General features: G+C 43.5%; 1 pseudogene; it reads left to right on the top strand.

The window, feature by feature from the left end:
- Positions 1-9663: 9663 nt before the first annotated feature.
- Positions 9664-10334, top strand: LOC147894223 (cinnamoyl-CoA reductase 1 pseudogene; annotated as a pseudogene).
- Positions 10335-17506: the final 7172 nt, after the last annotated feature.

Below are 17506 nucleotides of genomic sequence, written 5' to 3'. Positions count from 1 at the left end.
GATCTACAATGACATCTACAGCTACACAAATAGTTTCCGCACCTGTAACAGATCCTGCCATTGTCCGAGCTCAGGCAGAATGGGATAAGAAAGACAAGTATGCCTATCATCTAATCAAGCAGAATGTGCAAGACGTCATGCTAGGACAACTCAACACAGTCAAGACATTGAAAGAAGCATGGGATATGTTTGCAACTCTCTACGAGTCCAAGAACACATGCAGGATTCTCACCCTCAGAAACCAAATCAACCAGAGTTTCTGCAATAGCAGTGAAACCGATCATGCTTATGTACTCCGCATAAAAGACTACAACAATCAACTTGGAGCAATAGGAGAGACCATGAACCTTGCAAAAATGGTTCAAGTCATCCTGAATGGACTAAGAGAGGGATATGAGAATCTAGTCTAAAGTATTGCCATTCAACAGCAAATTCTGACACTGGAAGAACTTCAGTCAGTTCTACTTGGTGAAGAACTCAGGACTCAGGCAATTCAAGCACGAAAAGGTCATTCTAATGATCAGGCATTCACAGCTTCAGACAAAAGAAGAGGCAGAGGCAGAGGCAGAGGTAGATCATATCAGAGAAGTGGTAATCATCAGCAACAACAAGGTCATCATCAACAAAATCAACATCAGCATCAGCATCAGCAACATCAGAATCAACAGAGGAATCATTCCAACCAAGGAAGATTTCAAGGACGAGGGAATGCATCCACCAACATGTCAAATATTCAGTGCAACTACTGTCACAAGTTTGGACACTATGAAAGAGATTGCCACAAGAAGCAGTACGATCAAAGCGGTCAATCCTGAGGGAATTTTTGAGGCAAAGGAAATCATCGTGGTGGACATTCTAGTCACAGTCATTTTGCAAATGGACATGGAAATATGTTTCTTGCAAGCGAGGAAATGCATCAGACTGATACAGTGTACTTAGACACTGATTTCAATCCCAAAGGGGATTTCAGATATCAAGTCGACCAAGTGGAATAGGATCCTTGGTATATCGATAGTGGTGCATCATCTCACATGACAAATCATCAGGAATGGTTCACAGAAATGAAGCCATTAGAAGGTCAGAAAAATGTCATCTACACAGCAGACAATACACTGAATCCAGTTCAAGGGACAGGCATTATCCCTATGAACAATTTCACTAGTACAAAAGGATTGATGAAAGATGTGCTCTATGTTCTGAAGCTCAGCAAGAACCTCTTGTCAGTAGGTCAAATGATGGAACACAACTACAGAGTCATCTTCAATAGTGATGAATGCACTAACAGAGATAAATCCAAAAGATGTCAGCTAGTAGCAAAAGGTGTCAAGGAAGGACGCTTATACAGAATGCTAGCTACAATACTAGATAAGCATGCCATGTTAGCTCAACCACAGCAGATGCCACTATCTACAAAATGGCACAAAGAGATATGTTCATGTCAACTTCAAGTACTTGTTACATCTCAGGAATTAGAATATGACAATTGGGATTCCAAAGCTACAGTTTCTTGGAAAAGTTTGTGAAGCATGCTGCTTCGGCAAACAAAAGCGAACCAACTTTGGTAGAAGTACCTCTCATGCACGAGGTATTCTTGATTTGATTCATACAAATCTATGGGGTTATGCCCAAACCCGCAGCATCAATGGTTCACTTTATCACTTGACTTTCATCGATGACTACAGCAGATATTGTTGGGCCTACTTTCTGAAAGAGAAATCTAAAGTGTTTTCCAGATTTTGAGAATTCAAAGCGATGGTAGAAAACCAGACAGGCAGAAAGATCAAGGTCATGAGATCAGATAGAGGAGATGAATACATGTCTTTAGCATTCATGAACTTTCGCAAAAGTCACGGCATACAATGACAATTCACATGTGCAGATACTCCTCAGCAAAATGCAAGAGCTAAAAGGAAGAATGGGACTTTAGCAGACAGTGCTAGAGCAATGCTTATGAAAAGCATCTTGCGAATCAGTATTGGGCAAAAGCAATAGCTACAGCGAACTACTTGCTTAATCGGCTTCCTACCGAACCGATACAGGGTATGACTCCTTATGAAGCATTCACTGGACACAGGCCACACATTGGGCATCTCTGCATATTTGGTTGCATAGCATATGCCCACATACATGATGATCATCACAGGAAATTGGATGCGAAGTCACGCAAATGCATCATGGTTGGCTACAGTGAAGAAATCAAAGCATACAAGTTGTATGATCCCATCAACCGCAAAGTCATTATCTCCAAAGATGTAATCTTTGATGAAGAATCAGAATGTAAAACCTCAACTACATAGGAGATGGAAGCATCGACTTCATAGTCATCTATAGAACATGTTGATGAAGGAGAGCAAGAATTGCCAACACCCCAAGTAGAGCCACAGCAGCTTAGACGGTCTACTAGGGAAAGCAGACCACCAGCCAAATTGACATATGCTCAGAAAGGCAAAGCAATTCAGGTGGAAACCACCAACTATGCTCTTATGACTACCATCATGGCTACAGAAGAGCCAATGTACTTCGAAGGTGGCATGCATAAGATCTATAGTCTGGTATAAAAGGTGGCCATGTTTATTTTATGCTCCATTGGAAGTAGACACATACAATTTTTTATTTACATATGACTTTTGTCTGCAGATGACTATATTCCATTACTAGGGCCCATAAGTCTTATAACAAAGCCATGTAAGACTGCACATTTGCCTGCATGGAGGATTTCCATAGATGTAGGGTCACTTCTTTATGATCCCAATTTCAGGCTTCCTCTACAGCCATCAGCAAAGATAGCTCATGAAGGCATTTTGAGCATTTGGAATGAAGAGGATATTGTCAAAGTAAGTAAACATGTGGTCTGATAGGACAAAAACAAGAAGGGTGAATTTGAGAAATCAATCTATTGCATGTTTTTTGGGTAAATTGGTGTCATCTTGTGTATCAAGGTTAGATTTATCTCTATTCAACATCAATATCTTTGTATGTTCCGTATTGTAGCTCATCCATGGATTCTTGATCATTTTGCAGTCAAGTGTGAATCTTGTGTAATCCTCAACTATCTTAAGCTATATGTCTCTGAGAATGTGGAAATATACAATAATTTACTATTTATAGGCAACTAATTTTAGGTAAGTGAAGACAAAATCACTCCTCACAATAGAGGGTCATGAACTTTACATAGTGATGACACTGCTTAGAAGCTCATGCATCCTAACCTAAATCTATTGTGAGTGATTGAGGGGCAATATGGTTCCTGATACTATACCAAGGGGGGTCCTATTTTTCACTAGAATCACACGATTATTAAATTAGAGCTGTCTTATTTGGGTTTTAATCTTGTGCCTTGATTCTATGTTGAAAGGAAAACAAACATATCTATCCTTGGTTTTGTGGGGTCAAATGGAATCCTACTGAAAACATTTTAGCTCTGGGAATGGGCTACAATGAAAATTTCTAATTGAAGTGTTTATGTAAAGTACCTAATCTTTGACACTTGGTCATTCATTTGGAATTCGGTGTCGTTGTACCTTACATCATAGAATAATTATTTAGCCTTCGACATGTGGTCATTTATTTGTCTTGCGCTGTCGTCATAGCTTGTCACAAAATATAATTGTCTAATCCTCAACACTTGGTTGTTTATTCAACTTTAGGTGTTGTAATTGCTCGTTAATTGTAAGTATCTAGGTTTTGACACTTCATCGTTTAGCTTGGATATGAAATGGGCACATATGTTGTTTACTTTAAAATGCTTGTTTATTATGATTAAGATGTATAAGTTGTAATTTCATTGCATTCAAGTAAAGTTGAAATAAATTTGAAAACTAAGTTTTACAGAGATAGACTTTCTCATAACCATTCATATGAGACTAAAATGTGCCACATGGCAGTAGCAAAGATAGATCTCTATCCCTTCTCTTAATCAGCCAAGAGATTGGTTCCTGGCCCCTACACCCACAAGACGATGGGACTATATGGAGACCACTTTTAAGGCCAGGTTCTTGGACTCTTTCGAAGAGAGAATAAGGGCCTTTTTCATTCCTACATAAGAAGCATGTATGTTTGATTTAAAGTCCACTCTATGCATTCACATAGTCACAACCCCCCTCATAAGCATTATGTTGAAATAAAGTTGAAAACTAAGTTGAGTTTGATTTAAAGTTCACTCTATGCATTTACATAGTCAGAACCCCCCTCTTATGCATGGCATTGAAATAAAGCTAAAAACTAAGTGCTAGAGAGATAGAATTTTCCATAACCATTCACATGAGGTTCAAATGTGCCACATGGTAGTAGTGAAGATAGATCTCTATCCCTTCTCTTAAGACCCACCCATTGCTTGGCCAAGGGATTGGTTCTTGGCCCCTCCACCCATAAGGCAATGGGACTAGATGGGACCACTTCTAAGGTCAGGTTCCTGGACTCTTTCGAAAAGAGAGGTAATGGCCTTTTTTGTTCCTACATAAGAAGCATGCTTGTTTGATTTAAAGTCCACTCTATGCATTCACATAGTCACAACCCCCCTCATATAATGCATTACATTGAAATAAAGCTAACAACTAAGTGCTAAGTCCATTTTTTTCTACATACATTTTATATCATGTACTATTTGTTTACCATAAGTTTAATTAACATGTTGTATCATGCACTACATGCTATTAACACACGGATATTGTATATGCAGAAATTATATTTGATTTTAAACTTCTACACAGTTTTTTCTTTGAGATGGAAGGTTCTGTTAGCTCTAAGCATAAGCGTTCATTAACATTAAAATAATGCAAGCAATTCAATCAAGCACTTTGAGAGCAAATGATAGAGCAAATAAAATCTTGCATGAGAGATAGATGGAGACTTGATGGAGACCATAATAGAGAGCATTGATAGATTGAGTAATTTTAAGACCAAGTTTGTACAAGACACGAAGGGGATGCTAGAACAATGTGCTCAGACCCATGAGCTTGTTAGCATTGTGAACTAGGATTCTGATGCATTGCTTTGGGTTTAATCCCAAATCAGTGATATTCACGCATGGTTTAAGCAAACATGTGCTACAAGACCAGGATTTGCCAATGATGTCGGTGCATTGCAAATGGAAACATGGAATCCATTATGGGCTGTACATAAAAGTAAGGTCCTATGATCTGATAAGAAGAACCTTAGAATTGAGATTTGGGGGAAGAAGTCAGCCTTAAAGTTTGGCATGGCAGAGGAGTGAGCTAAGCAAGGTGAGGAAGTGGTCATAGTGGTCTTGAAAGGAAAGGTGCCTGGAGGTGAAATATAAAAGCTACAAAGCGAGCTAGTCATATAAGAAATATTACTTTTGTGACATACATGACATTCTATAGATCAAGATATCTTTCTAGGTGAAAGGATTGGATTAGGAACATATGGAACTATCTATCGAGTCTGTCTCATAGGATCTCCTAGTTTCTTACAACACATGTGGTATGCTGGCAAGTAGTACATGGGTACTACTGGTGCTCATAGACGAGAAGCATGAAGAGAAGAGGCCATGCAGGTAGCACATCCTGTCCTCATCCCAGTTATTGCTGCTACCCCAAAGAAGCCTCTCTAGACCATCACACCATACTTCAATGGTGGTAGCTTATCTCAATTTTTTCTCCAATTGCCATTTAATTAAGGGTTAGGTGTTATGTTGATACACACTTGAAGGGAGGAGTTGAGAAGAAAGCACAAGCACAAGGCAAGCTAGAGGATGCAATCAAAGACTTTAGAGATGGGGTGCAGAGAATCAACTTCTTTTGTGCCAACATGCACCATTTAATACATGCTCTTCTAGTTGGAGTAGCATGCTTGCATAAGGCCCAATGGTTCCATACAGACTTGCATCCTTGCAACATCTTGCTTGATTTTACTCCAAATGGTGCATGTCAAGTTGGAATCATTGATTGGGTAATGGCACAAGATATTTCTGAGGATCATAGAAAGGCCTTCAAAAAGATGAAGCTTTATTCACAGTCTTCCCTTTTTGGAGAAGTCTTGCACCAACAAAGCAATTCAACGAAAAAAATTCCAATGCAAGGTTCTATGGTTTTGGCTTTGCAGTGAGCTCTCCCATAGCACATTCCTACAAGATAATATTTCTAAGTACTTCAAGCTTGAAATCCAAATCCAAATAATTTAAAGATGATTCAAGATCAATTTTACAAGAGATTTTATGAGGGATTTCCCACCCGATATTGAGATCAAGATTGATATTGAGGCTAAGACTAAGATTGAGATTAAGATAGAGATTTTATTGAGATGGGGTTTATACTCACACAAGATTCCAAATGTAGAGCGTGGGGGTGCTATAGCTTTACTTCTTACATCTTAATTGGGAGTACTCGTTTAGTTCAAAATAAAGCTTTCTTGTCCACATTTAATTGAAAATAAAGCTTAAATTTTTTGATCTTTAATTTTAAAAATAATTTATCTCTTGTACAAACTTGATTTAAAATAAAGTTTGAGTTTTTAAATCTTCTCTATTTTTAAAATTATGTGAAAATTGTGATTTCTTGAGTTTTGTGCATTGGCACCACACTATCTAATTGCATAACTTGTATGTCTTTCTCTTATTTGGTGAGTATGCATTGTTTCCTCTTGAATGCAAACATTCTATCCTTATGGATATGGGTATATGCTTTGTGGACATCTCAAATCACCCCTGCATACTCATCTTTGGAGTGGCCGAGGTTATTTCCTCATACATTCATCCTTGGTACAATAAAAAAGGACACTTGAATATCTGTTGTGTTTGTATACACCACATGAAACCCGTCGTTTTAAGTGGATGAATTAAGCAAAACATGAAGGCATGATTATAAAGTTTTAAGGAGGTTTGACCAGATTGAACTTGGAGACAACAATATCTCCTATTCAGATGAAGAGTATCATGCACTAAACATAGCGCCTATACTTTGCACTATACTATGGACAAGTGCTTGTCTTATGCCTTTGTACTATCCACATCTCCAACAAACTAAGTACATTCCAACTATGGACAATAACCTTTCTGAATGAAGAGTGCTTTGTGGCTCTCACAAGCTTTTATATGCATGAAATGGGCGGGAAAGCCCATCAAAACTACTGCTAGTATAGGCTCTAATACCGCCTGCAAATGCACTTATACCATTGGTATTGTACATGCTGCCGAGTCTTTTATATACTGCCGATATATATGTGCTTTACTGATATTTTGTATTACCAACGATATACTTATCCAGTTCACCAATGAATTTGTAGGTTGCTAACATGATCACGTTATCATCACACACCTTGGAAATGAAAAGATGACAAACTTCGTGAATATTGGGTCAGCGCAAACATGAAACATTAACAAAATCCCTACGCATACTTGTTGCAAAAGAAACATCTAGGTCGTCCTTGGCATTCTGACCTAAACCGATTCTCTTTTGGACTTGATTTGGAAAGTGGTAGAATAGAGGAACCTTGGGAGCACAGTTGAAGGAATTAAATTCTATTCGTTGAGTGATCAAGAAAGTTTTTTTAATACTTTTAGGGACTTGATAGTAAATAGGGGCCCCCAGTTGGTAGAAAATGGTATTAGAGCATTAGTTGTTGTGGGGGGGGGGAGGAGAGGTGAAAAGGAAAGGCTCAATTAAAGGTGATAAGCTAAGGTATTAAATTAGACGTGGGGAAGCTTCTGGACTCATCGAGATTCTACCATCAGGTCTTCACCGCCTCCCGTAGACTATAAAGAGGAGAGGCCCTCCTCCATCACAGCCAACTATCTCTCACCTCGCCGCCTCCCTCTCACCTCGCTGCCTCTCCGCCAGCTGCCACTCAACAACGATTAATCAAGTTCCAACTTAGGTTGATTAGCCATCAAACAATGAATAAATGAAGCCATTAGTTGGAGGAAATATGAAGCCTTTCCATGATTTTAGGAATAAACGAAGCCTCCACGTAGGCAACCTCCACGCAGCATTTTAGGAATAAACAAAGAGCATGCTACCCAAACCTAGTAGAATTTTCATGAGAAAATCTTTAACCTATTAACCACGGACACCCAAAAAAAAAAGGAGATGACACTTGGCAGCTTGGAGGAGAAGAGCCTACCACATGTCACAAAGAAGGAGCTCTTGGATGGAGGCTTGGAGGGGGGAGGAGGTGAAAAGACAAGAGGCAGGATTTGGGAAGGAGGTGGAAAGACAAGAGGCAGCTTTAGGAGCAAGGAGGAGATAAAAGGTCAATGGAATAGAGGAGATGGAAGGTCACCTTCGGGAGGAAGGAGGAGATGGAAAGTTAATGGAATGAAAGGAGGAGATGGAAGGTCTCAAAGCCATGGGTTAAGACTTAGCCAAAACAGACGTGGAGGCTTGGAGGGGGGAGGAGGTGGAAAGACAAGAGGCAGGCTTTGGGGAGGAGGTGGAAAGATAAGAGGAAGCTTTAGGGGCAAGGAGGAGATAGAAGGTAAATGGAATGGAGGAGATGAAAGTTCATCTTCGGGAGGAAGGAGGAGATAGAAGGTTAATGGAATGAAAGGAGGAGATGGAAGGTCTCAAAGCCATGGGTTAAGACTTAGCCAAAATTTAAGAATCAAAGATCAACTTTCAGATGGGGAGTGGTTGAGGATGGTCATGCATCTTTGCTCGTGCAAAGCACACGGGTTGAGTACTCTTTACCATTACGATGCAAGTGGTCTGAGCTGAAAAAACGAAGCCTACACTAGGGAGAAATAGATTTTAGGAATAAAAGAAGTCATTTAGGATACATATAGGTGCGTTGCGAAATATCCAATCTCAAACGAGGCCATAGGAAGACTAATGTGAACACACGGTGAGACAAAACGTAGGCTGCCGTATAAAATGGTCATCTCGACAATACGTTGACAAACACAAGGTCAACATGCCAGCTCTAGAAGGAACACTTGGCATCACCTTCGTTTAGATCTCTTGGGAATATTGATACACTTGGCCTCACCTTCGTTTGGATCTTTCCTCAGCAGTTCGGAATATTGATAGAGTTAAATTAGATGCACTTATGCAGCTGCAAGAGCTGAGACAATTGCCTAATAAATCGTCTTCCAATTTGGTGTCAAATTGACGCAGCTTTTGATGCAGCTGATGATGGGAACATGTTAGATTCAGTTAGAAGATTTATATAAGATACTACGGCCGGCGTCGGGCGGCATGTTTGCGTTGTCGCTTGTGCATGAAACATCGCTTGTGTTCTAAGATACTACGGCCGGCGTTGCTCCTGTCGAACCGTTTCTCTACAACGAAATATTTGGACGGACAATCTCCTGATGTGCAGCGCCATCTGTGGAACGCTCATCGGGTCAGCCCCGGTATATCTAGAGGCTGGATATTTAACACTGCTGGATAATCACGTCTCTTATCTATAGCTTCTGCAGAGTGCTGCAAGCTTAGTTATACCGCCATCTTGGCAGTCACAAGTTCTGCGAGATGATGGATGTTTAGTCGCTGGGTCTAGTTGTAAGTGCCGGAGCAGCTCCTGACCGAAAATCTCTGTACTCTCGATCGAGTCTTTACGTGTTAACAATTACTAGGTATCCAGACGTCTAGACTGCCCTTGTCCTACTCTACTGAGCTGAATCACACACAAGAATTATAAGAAAGCACGGAGCTTATATACGCTATTGAGGATAATGTCTTGATGCGAAGCAGAAGACCCAGAAACATGCCTTCCAATACAGCAAAACACTCGGAACAGGTCGTTTGCGTCACCGGAGCAGGAGGCTTCCTAGCATCGTGGTTAGTGAAGCAGCTACTTGAATTGGGGTACACTGTTCGCAGAACGGTGCGAAATCCAGGCAAGATTCTATCACGAGATAGTCTAATATATATATGTGTGTGTACACGAAGTAGTAGAACTTAAATATTCTAATCCGTCAAGTCTATTACAGACGACAAGAAGAATAAACATCTTAAGGCGTTTGAAGGTGCGAGGGAAAGGCTTCATCTCATCAAAGCAGACCTGCTGGACTATCGCAGTTTGTTGGCAGCCATTGAAGGCTGTGACGGTGTTTTTCACCTGGCGTCTCCTGTGGGCCCTGATAATGTAAGAAAATGCATCAATTGTTCGGCTCATGTGTACTCTTCGATCCCAATTCCAAGTTTGACAACTTAGATTGCTCACTTCCAGCGATGTTTGTTCAGTTTGATCTTGTTGAAGAGGCTGTGCGAGGCACATCAAATGTTGTCGAAGCGTCTGCTGAAGTTGGAGTCAGGCGACTAATTTTTACTTCATCAATAGGCGCAGTCTATATGGATCCCAAACGAGATCCAAACGTCACCGTTGATGAACGCTGCTGGAGTGATCTAGATTTCTGTCGAGACATAAACGTATAGTAAACACCGCCTGCCTGCAGTATTGTCGGAAGCATGTTTTAGAAAGTCTTTCCGTGACCGAATTGGCCTCTAAAGCTTTCTCTACGCCTAAGGATAGATTGGCTCACTTGCCTATTGAATCTCAGAGCTGGTACTGCTATGGAAAGACCTCATATTTTCATGCCAAAACGTTGTCACTATAGCAATGACTTCTGCACTTAGGCTATCTCTCCTTTTCTTGCATTCTGTTGAAGCCCACAGATTTCTCAGATCGGGATGATTGTGTATTTCTTCTGCTCTACGTTCAACCGTTGGAGCCACGTTGGTCCTTCTAATTGATAACATCTTTGACATTGTGCGTCCAAGCCGTGTCTCCTTTGTTTCAAAGGACATCAACATAGCTAATGTCGCCCTCTTTGCAGTTAGTTGATCTATTAAGCTGTGCACTCCTTTCACTTTTTGTAGGCCATTTCTTAGGTTAGAAAGAATTGCCTCTTGGACGTGCATATCTCGAGGTGTTAGTAGGGTTGTTACTCTATGAACTTTAGGGTGCAGGCTAAAGCTTGTGAAGACTCGAGACTGGTAATCACCTGAATGGCCTGATGTTGCTGCCTCAAATGCTCCCACCAATCGTGATACCACAGCTCGTGTTCTTCACTCTGATGGCAATGATCGAATGCGTGCATCTGAAAGCACTTCTTGCTGTTGCTTTGCAACAAGGATTCTTCTTTCTTGTTGTTTCTCCCTTCACAGATGTTGCAAAAGTGTCTTCCGTTGTCATCGATTTGATACTGTGCCAGCGCTTTCCTCGACCCGCACTCTATTCCTTATGCCTTGACTTGGATTTTCAGCTTTCCTATCTCATAGCCTCTATTTGCTTCTCTTGCAAGCCATGGCGAGCTCCATGTTGTCATTGACGCCATGGCCACGATCAGTCCAGAATAGACCCAAAGAACCTAGCTGGTGAGGCAATCAAAGAATAGAAGACAACTTACCCAAAAGAAGATAATGGCAAACCAAATTCTATGCAAGGTCAGATATATCGGTGTTGTTGTTTGTAGTATAAGTGTAGCTTAGGACCTCGATTCATATTTCGGTGAGAGATGTAGGCTTAAGTATGGTAAGCAAACATAGTGCAAGCATGTGTGAAAGGAACATGCATCATCATGGTTGGGGTAATGAAGGCTTTTGCCTTCATTAGGGGTTGAAGGGTTTAGGAGGAGTTTAAGGGTTAGAGGGAGGTTCAGGGTTTAGAAGGGGGTTCCAAGGTTTAGAGAGAGGTTTCAAAGTTTAGAAGAGATTCAAGGTTTAGAAGAAGGATACAAGGTTCGGGGTAGAGTACATGGTGGAGAACTCGTCTCCCTTGTAGAAGCTACAAACAGGCATGGGGTTGAGTGTTAAATCTTGCGAGTCGATTATCCATCTTGGCCAATGTCATTCTATTAACACACTATTCAAAATTTTTGAACTTGTGTAAAGTCCAATTTGAGAAATGGACTAAAAAACAGTCCAAAAATTTTGAATATACTAGTAATGTTGTTTTTTGAACTAGATTTGCCAACTCAAAACAAAAGATTTAATGATTTTGAACTAGATTTGCCAACTCAAAACAAAAGATTTAATGATTAAGTACTAAGAACATCAATGCATAACCAAATCTCTTACAAAGGTGGTCTACATAAACATCTTCATAACTTCACAAAAATCTCTTACAAAGTGGTCTACATAAACATCTTCATAACTTCTTGTGAATTGAGCAACTATCACCTAAGAACATCAATACATGACCAATAATAGATGACCAATTCTCTTACAAAGTGGTCTACATAAACATCTTCATAATCACCTAAGAACATCAATAGATGACCAATAATAGATGACCAATTCTCTTAGAAAGGTGGTGTAAATAAACACCTTTATGTATAAGTGGTGTGCACACACCTTTATGACCATTTCTTTTAGAAAGGTGGTGTACATAAAGCCCTTAGAAAGGTAGTGTAGATAAATCCTTTTATGTGTAAGTAGTGTACATATACACCACACTTGGTATTAAAAAACACCGTTAAGTATAAAATGGCCCTCATAAACAATCTTTATACACAATAATGAGAGCAAAGAAATCAAAAAAGTAGTAAACTTTTTATTAGATATTAGCTTTACATAGAAGTTCAAAACTTGTGATTATAAAGCCGTTAGCCATCATGTTACTCAGTACCAATGTCCTCAATGCCAGGCCCTTGACTACCAGGGTCCTGACTAATAGGCTGCTCTAAGACTGGAGTCTCAGTAGCAAGGTCCTTACTAGTTTGCTGACCTGGCTACTAGGTTCCTGACTAGTAGGCTGCTCTGGAGTCTGTAAGGTCATGGTTGAAGAACCATCTATGCCTCCTGGTAACTCCTCCTGGTCATGCTTTGCCTCGTCCATACCTTCTTTGAGTAAGGCTTCCTTGCTTGATCCACTTGCCTGTCCTTCACCCAAGATCGATCCACTTGCCTGTCCTTCATCCAAGATCAAGGGTGCCTTCCTCACTTTTAATTTTAAGGGAAGTGCTTCCACCTCTTTAGCCTTACCTTTACCTGTGACGTGCTGTACTACTGTAACTTCTTGCTGCCGCGAACCTTCCCGTATGATGAGTGGAACCTCCTTGACTCTAGTTGACAATTGATCACCCTTATTCTTTGTGCGGATTTCTTCTTGCCGTAAGTCATTGGATGCAGAGCTTTCATCCTCATCATCACCTGAGCTAGAATCATCACCCTTAGACTCACTACCCTCTTCTTTGACATTTTCCTCCTCAAAGAAAGTAGTGCAACTGTAATATGTGTCAAAGAACTCAATTTGATGGGGGGTATCAATGACATTTACATTTCTACCTTGGCGTAGCAATTTCTCAGCAGCAAAACCCATTCGATACAATGCTACTTCCCACCCATCATTCAATAAATTCTTTGTCATCTCTAGTATCACATCAGGATCCATCGGCTTTCTGTTCCTTGAATGGCAGTGCCTTCCAAGACAGTCATATGATTATGTAGGACTATACCATGGTATACTTTTGAAAGTAAATACCCAAATGAAGATGTCAAACTCGCATATAGGGCATCCCTTTGTGATTTTGTCACGAACAGGATCAACGTTGATCTTTTCTTATCTGCCATAGGACCTTCAACAATAAACCGCACAAGTTCAACTATCCGTGACACTGCAAGGTCTTGCAATTCATCTATGAAAAATACGCATGGCTTCTCCCAAGCATGACCGCTCATTGTTATGAAATGCTCTGTATCAATGCCATTGATGTGTGCAAATTTTGTATCATTCTCTAATAGCAGGATATCATAAGAGAAGCTGAATGGAGAACCATCATCTAAACCACCAATTGCTCTACCTTGGGTACTGGACTGCAAGGCCTTTTTCTTGATGTCCATATATTCTGTCTCAACAACCTTTGGCATTTTAGCTCTTAGATCCTTTGTTGGTGTGGCATCTGCATCCATTGAAGCCAACCACTTTCTAGCCCATGTCTTATCAAGGAGTTGACCTAGGCTAAGTGCTTTCTTCTTATCCACATCAATTGACTTGCCAGCTAACTCATCATCAGATTTCAATAAAAATAATAGTGCCGAGAGAGCAGCCTCACTTTGAATCATTCGGGTGACCACTTCATCTAAGTTGCTATGCTTGCTCTTCTTTCCAAAGAAGCAGTCACCACTTAGGATCTTCTTGCATACTTCTTCTGTTATTGCATCTGGAACAAACCTTAAAGCTCTCCACCAAACAATAGACATCGGTTTCTTTATTTCTTTCCTCTGAGTTGCAATGTGCTCTGGTGCCTCAAAGGATATCTTTCCTGTTTCATATGCTTGGCAAACATCCACGATGCTCTGAAACACTGAGTCCTCACGGAAGACAATGCAGGTAACATCCCTGTATCTTGCAACGGCGGTGTTCAAATCCTTTGCCTCAACCTTATTACCTGGTATGCCTTGCGTATTGCTTACAACACCTTTCAAGCATCTATAGAACCGAGTCCTCTTTGCCATGTACTCCGATGTAGGTCTCCTGCCCTTCACTGTTTGTGGCTTTCCACAGCCCATCCATAACTCCCTTGCCTTTATCAAGATCTCAGAAAGAGAAGAGCTTTTTTTCAACCTAAATGGAGCAGAATTCAGCCTCTCTGATTCTAGAATGTACTTCGAGTCATCGTTAAATATGCATATATGACAAATGACCCGTTGAAACTTTTCCATCCACTCAATCTGTGGCAAGTTTCCTTTTCTTCCCTCATCAAGGGCGATCCTGCAAGCTTCACAAAAGTGTTGCCCATCAATGGGCTCAAACCTGCATCTTTCTAAGAATCTATTCTTTGCCAGCATGTATCTCTTCTCGATGTCACTCCCATATCGGCTTTGGTACAAAGCCTCTCCACGAACAAAGTCACTCCTTCTAAAGTTCTCAAAAGCATCAAGAAAGTCCACGCGCTTTTGAAATGTGACATCAGGCAATGTAGGATCATCTTCTTGAAGTCTCTTAAACGCCATAGGACGAAGAGTGATATTAGTGGCAACGGGAGTTCTTGTTTTCCTTGTATCTTCATACAATTTGCGTGCAAATATCTTATCGAGCTTTCTTTGATTTGTGAACAATGAAGCTCGATCAATAAGCATTGTGGCCACGCTGAATTGTGAAAATCCCCAAATGTATCCCTCATCCTCTAGAGGATGTAAGTCCGCCACACTTATAGAAAAGTCTTCTAGACTTGTATCTTCTTCTTGCTGATCTTCCTCTTCATCGCTATCCAATTTTTCGCCTGGTTTTAAATAGCCTGCACTTGAGCGATCTGCACGTGGAGTAGGAGTTATTTTTGCTCTCTTTCTGGGAATAGCTATAGCACTTGAGTCTGCTTCACGATCACTCCTTCTTGTTCCTGTAGTTGCAGCAGTCGATGACGTAGGTACAGTTGGAGATACTGTAGTTACACTTGCTGGAGTTACCGGAGTTACCGCCACAAATATTGACGGTACTTGAGGGTTATATGTTATAGATGGCATACTTAGTGCTGCTGAAGGTTCAACACCACCACTTGGAAATGCATCCCACATTTTCTTCAATGCTTCTAAGGCATTAAGTAATTCTTGGGATCCCTCAATTGAATCTGGTAACGGCTTCAAGAAGTGCTTCGGAGTAACTCGTAACTTGTAAACCACCTCGTCATTCTTTCCTTGGCACACAATTTCTATCAAATTGTTTTCTTTAATATTGATGTTTGATACCATGCCACCATTTCTTACTGCCTCTGCAGAATATTTCGGGCTTGATATGTTCTCTGAAGTGATCACCAAAAAATACTTTGATTTGCGCTCCATAAAACACCAAGCATGTTCAAGGTATTTGAAAGACACCTTGGAACCAAAACTGGAAGCCATGGAAGCTATAGTTTTTTGAAAAACAATCAAAAATAAAAAATGAGAGATACAATGATTTTCAAACTCAAAATATTAAATAAATTTTTAATTAAATATTCTTTTAAGTTTTATTTATTTTTAATTTTTAAAATAAAATATTTTTTTTCTTTTTTAATTACTTTATTTTAATTAATTAGTTTATTTTTATATTTAAATTTAATTTAATTTTTTGATTTTTTTTAAGTTTTATATATTTTAACTTTTTTAATTTTGACGGGACAGGGCGCAGGGAAAGCGCGGGGAAGGGGGAGTGGGAGGGGACGGGGCGGGAGCGGGCGACGGCGGGGACGGGGAGGGGGCGTGGGGCAAGGGGGAGACGGAGGGGGCTCTGTTGCAGGCCATGCCCCCCTCCCCGCCTCTCGCCTGCCCCCTTGCCCTCCCCACGCTCCCTTTCTCGCCCCTCGCCCGCCCCCTTACCCTCCCCGCCCCGCGCCCGCCCCCTTGCCCTCCCCACGCCCCCCCTTCCCTCCGCCCGCCCCCTTGCCCTCCCCACGCCCCCCTTTCCCCTCCCCTTGCCCCGCCTCGCACCTGTTGCGTGCGCAACAGGTGGGGGCGCACGCAACAGGTGAGGGGGGCGATGTCCCCCTCCCCGCCCCTCGCCCGCCCCCTTGCCCTCCCCACGCCCACCCCTTCCCTCCGCCCGCCCCCTTGCCCTCCCCATGCCCCCCCTTCCCTTCCCCCTTGCCCCTCCCCTTGCCCTCGCCCCGCACCTGTTGCGCACGCAACAGGTGTCCCCCCGCCCCTCGCCCGCCCCCTTGCCCTCCCCGCCCCTCGCCCGCCCCACGCCCCCCCTTCCATCCGCCTGCCCCCTTGCTCTCCCCACGCCCCCCCTTCCCTTCCCCTTGCCCCTCCCCTTGCCCCCTGTTGCGCACGCAACAGGTGGGGGATCCCCCCACCTGTTGCGATGCCCCCCTCCCCGCCCCCCTCGCCCGCCCCTCGTTCGCTTGCCCTCCCCACACCCCCCCTCCCCTTCCACCTCCCCTTGCCCCTCCCCTCGCCCGCCCCCCCTTCCCTCGCCCTCGCCCGCCCCCTCGCCCCCCCTCCCCCTTGCCCCTCCTCCCCTCGCCCTCCCCTCGCCCGCCCCCCCCCTTCCCTCCGCCCGCCCCCTCGCCCCTCCCCTCACCCCCCCCTTCGCCCCTTCGCCCCTCCCCTCGCCCCCTCGCCCCTCCCCTCGCCCCCGCCCCTCGCCCCTTCCCTGCCCCTCCCCTCGCCCGCCCCCCCTTCCCTCGCCCTCGCCCGCCCCCCCCTCCGCCCGCCCCCCCCTCGCCCCCCCCCTTCCCTTGCCCCTCCCCTTGCCCCTTGCGCGCACAGGGGGCAAGGGGAGGGGCAAGGGAAGGGGGGGCGAGGGGGGGGGCGGGCGGAGGGGGGGGGGGCGTGGGGGGGGCGGGCGAGGGGAGGAGGGGCAAGGGGAGGGGGGGCGAGGGGGCGGGCGAGGGCGAGGGGAGGGGGGGCAGGCAAGGGGCGGGGAGGGGGGCACCTGTTGCGCACGCAACAGGTGAGGGGGGCGATGCCTCCCTCCCCGCCCCTCGCTCGCCCCCTTGCCTTCCCCGCCCCCTTGCCCTCCCCACGCCCCCCCCCTTCCCTCCGCCCTCCCCACGCCCCCCCTTCCCACGCCCTCCCCACGCCCCTCCGCCCCCCTTCCCTCCGCCCTCCCCACGCCCCCCCTCGTGCCCGCCCCCTGCCCCCTTCCGTCGAGCCCCCCCTTCCCTCCGCCCTCCCCACGCCCC

The sequence above is a fragment of the Dipteris shenzhenensis genome, chromosome 14 (assembly GCF_047967505.1).
Source record: "Dipteris shenzhenensis isolate YYH24624 ecotype China chromosome 14, Dip_SZ_1.0, whole genome shotgun sequence".
Lineage (NCBI taxonomy): Eukaryota > Viridiplantae > Streptophyta > Polypodiopsida > Gleicheniales > Dipteridaceae > Dipteris > Dipteris shenzhenensis.
The sequence above is the reverse complement of the archived record's forward strand: the minus strand, read 5'-3'. Positions and strand labels throughout refer to the sequence as shown.